This window comes from Lathamus discolor, chromosome 2 (genome assembly GCF_037157495.1).
Source record: "Lathamus discolor isolate bLatDis1 chromosome 2, bLatDis1.hap1, whole genome shotgun sequence".
Taxonomy (NCBI): Eukaryota; Metazoa; Chordata; class Aves; order Psittaciformes; family Psittacidae; genus Lathamus; species Lathamus discolor.
The window spans coordinates 30,795,913-30,799,849 of NC_088885.1; the positions used below are offsets into that span (position 1 = coordinate 30,795,913).

Genomic DNA, 3,937 nt, shown 5'->3' on the forward strand with positions numbered 1-3,937 from the left:
AATAAATATAATACAATATTTTAAATTTACCTATGCAAATCCAGCAGGAGTTGCTAGCCAAGCAATAACTCAAATCAAGATAACCTTAGTTAGCATATTACCCCTCAGCTATGAAGCTGCTGTTAGTTCTACTTCTGGTATGGCTTCATCTACATATGTTAGTACAATGTGGCTTAGCTCTCTCTCTCTCAGTTTTCTTTTTTTTCAGTGGAGCTGGAAAGAATGAAAGTTTTTCATCAAACGGAGAGCATTCCATGAGTGGTGGTTTTCTGTTATGAAGTTATGAATTTGAAAAGGATCACTACCTCCCATTGAACAAGCCCCAGAATTTATGTACTTTCTTTGGCCAACATTAGAATCTGGTTTTGAAGCCAGACATGAGAAACAAAGCATGTTGGAAGATATTCTTTTTTTGTTTGTTTCTTTGCCTATGCACATACTGCAAAGAGGAAAACACATGCAACTTGTTCATTTGACAGCTTTCATCCCTTTAGATGCCCCTCCTGACCTCTCTTCACTATCTGTCATTCCCCTTCATACACTTTCTAAGCAGCCTGGGATACATGACATGCAGGTAAAAGGAAGAAATCGGTTTTACATTATACAGAAAAATGGTCCAGGCTCCTTTTCAACTGAATCATGTGAAAACCTGGAAGCTAAAATAATTTCTTTCCCAATCTGCCTCCAGCCTCTCTCAGCTCCCCTTAAAATACTAAAATATTGTTATTGAGAGGTTAAACATTGACACAGACATCTCAAAATTTTGCACTACTTTTGGTACAGGAAAAAAAAAAGTTGATTAATTATTTGATTTCTTTCCCAATCAAAGTTTCATTCCACATGGAAGTTAAAGAGCTTTAGAGAAACTCTATCCTGTATGTCACCAGAAATATCTTTACTTACTGCCGAAGCTAGAACCGTCTTTCCTCCTGATACTCTTGCTTCACTGTAACAGAAGCTACCTTAATTTAGTTATTCTGATGTTCTCTGTACTTTCAGGTCCTTCAACTCCTTCAAAAGAAAGAAAGAATAAACTGGAAGTAGCATTTCATCTTTAAAAATATTAAATAAAGAAAAATATTTCAAAGTCATCCACAATGTTTTTAGTTCATTTCATGAGTTATATTTCTTATATAAGACACCTAGAAACAGAATGAATAGCTGCTGAAGTCTTCAGTTTCCATACTACATCTATCCCACTTACAAAAATCAGGTTCATGCATTTCTTCTGTGTTTTCTTGTATGAAAGCACTTTTTTCCCCCCCTAGGACACTGTAGCTGACAATGGGTCAGAATTGGCATGAATACTCATAGCAGTAGTGAAGATATCTGTGGGATGGTCTCAGCAAAGCCAGCAAAAGAGCTTGAAAGCTGTTTTTTAAAGTTTTTCCAAACTAGAAATACCCCAGGGGAAAAGAGTATTATCTGCTCTTCCTCAAGGATAACTCACCTATTGAAGCTGCTCTGTAGGTTAGTGAGCAGGAGTACAGCTGCAGCTTTGGGACCTAAAAAGGTGATAGTGTTAAAAGTTAAAGTGCAGAAGGAAATAAAATATACTAGGTTATTAGAGCTAGAGCTGGGATGGTTCTGGTTCACATCAGGGAAACCCCCCTGGGAAGGAGCTATGCCCAACAAACCTTCAGGCTGGTCCAAGAAAACTTCATTTTTACAAAGAGTTCAATGTCCTCAAATTCTTTCCCATGCAAGCAGTGGATCAAAGCCTTTGTGTTCTGCTGCACAGCACAGTCACCAGGCTCATGACAGAGGCCAAATGAAAGCAATTTTGGGTGGGATCTCATGGAAGGTCACACCCCTTGGCTAGTTAGAAAAGCATTGGCTTTCTCAGTAGGACTGTGGAAAGAAATCCTGTGAGAAATCTGCAGCCCTCTTAAACACACGTATGCTTATCTCACATTTAGGCAGTAGATCCTGGTGACTGCTTTGTCATGTTAATCTCTATGACTGAGTGCAGTTTGTCTGTTTGTGCCATCTTTTGTGCTTCAGGCTACACTCCCTCGCATCATTCATGTGATGCAGAGATGGAAGGGTATCAGCAGTCGTAATGATGCTTCTATCCAATTTCTCCATCATCTTGGCTTTCCCTATGTTCCCAGCTCAGTGCTTGGAAACCTCACATGCTGGGATGAGAGATGCCCAGTTGTTCAGAAGCACACTTGTCCTTTATTACTGGGTACCCAACTGGATACCCTCACAGGGTGAGACCATGATTTTTCCTTAGCTGCTCTGCCTTAAAGTCATTAAGCTGCTTTTGGTAAATAGCTGGAATGTGACTTGAAAGTGAGAGGAAATTGCAGCCTTTTACTCTGGGTATGTACTTACAGTAGTGAGTGGAGATCGAAGCATTGGCAGCAGCTTTGAGCAGACCAAGGAGATGGGCAACTTGAGGAGGGTCAGTGATGGAGTGAAGAGATGAGAACTTTAAAGAAAGGAACAAAATTTTAATCAGGATTTCCACTATCCAAGAAGAAACAGAATTTTTTTTTCTCACAGTATCTTCATTTGATAGGGAAATATTAAGATTTACTAACTAATAATCCTAAAAGACAGTGATCAATAAAATAACGATAAAAAGAACGTAAAATCTTATTATTCTTCGGCTGGATACAGCTTTTCCAGCCAGGTCTATGGGGATATAAACTGCCAAGCAAAATGATTCATCTTCAACACCTGTTTCATCTGAGGCATTCCTTTGCTTAAAGTGAGTCTCCAGAATGTTTCAAGCATCTCTAATATAAAGGGAGAAAGGAAGGTTATTGCAGCCTCCAAAGTTAGCCGGCTGCATGAGCAGGTTGCTGCAGCAACCTCCAATATAAGCGAACCCCAGAGTCAGAGATGTGCTTTTGCTAGCTGGTGAAGACCTGGGGGAAATGTAAATCTATCTTGCTGTATAAGCTTGCATTTCCCTCTCTTTCTATTTATTGCGTTCATAATGTTTTATGTCACCACTTTAGCTGAGAATAATATTGAAAAGGTTTTTCTCAGTTTCATCTGCAGTAGATGTATGTATAATATCACAGCTGGCCACAGTGATACCCTAGTTTTGGAAGATAAATGTTTCAAGTGAACACTTCAGTATATGCTTGTCGTTTTCCTCTGCAAGAAATTTTCCATACCACAAAGAAAACAATGCAGAACACTGACTAGGGATATTACAGCAGTGCTCCAGAGTTAGGAAATTATTTCTGTTTCTCTTAGAGTTTTAATGTCCATCTCTGATCACTGTCAAATCTAGCGTGAACCCAAAGAGTTGAGATGGGGACTGCAGACATTTAAAGAAAGGAGTTAGTAAGAGAAAGCTCATACACAAAATCACCTGTCGATTTCTTCTCAGGCTGAGGTGAGGGAGAGAAGAGTCACACTGATTACCCTGAAAACAGTTGCGGCCATCCATTCTTGATGTAATTTAGTGCCTTGATCCTGCAACATCCTTGGGAAAAGAAATAGAAAATGGTATTCCAGAAAAAGTGGGTCTTATTATGGAGTGAGCTGGGAGGCTTTTTCCATTACTGTATAAACTGAGCAGGCAACAAGCTGTTACCTGCTTACATCCAGGGTCCTGTGCATCACAAGGGCATAGCTAATTCACAGTGCTTACAGTTGCTACCCATTCAGGGTCTATTTTAATTTTTGAGTATTGAGAGAAATCTGAACAAAATGAGGCATTAGTTATCATAGTAAAATAATCTAAACCCAGTGAAAACTAAGAAGATGAAAGGAAAATAAATGATACACTTGCTCTTCAGCAAGTTTAAGGTTTAAATGACAAGGACTTGCAGCACAAAGAAGGATAAATAGGACATGAAGAGGACTTGTGGCAACCCAGGGCACAGCAGGGAGCATTAAGGCTGAAGGGCATGTGAGAGAAAACTCAGAGGATGCAGGTTTCAATAGTTAGCAGAGAAGGGATTCATGAGGA

The 3,937-nt window shown here is 39.4% G+C and overlaps 1 long non-coding RNA gene across 1 annotated transcript; it reads right to left on the reverse strand.

The window, feature by feature from the left end:
• Nucleotides 1-923: 923 nt before the first annotated feature.
• LOC136009155 (uncharacterized) lies at nucleotides 924-1,728 on the reverse strand. The gene is made up of 3 exons (XR_010610368.1): nucleotides 1,638-1,728; nucleotides 1,451-1,505; nucleotides 924-1,011 (listed from the first exon to the last, which is right to left on the reverse strand). It is a non-coding gene; the product is annotated as an uncharacterized LOC136009155 (long non-coding RNA).
• Between the last annotated feature and the right edge of the window lie 2,209 nt (nucleotides 1,729-3,937).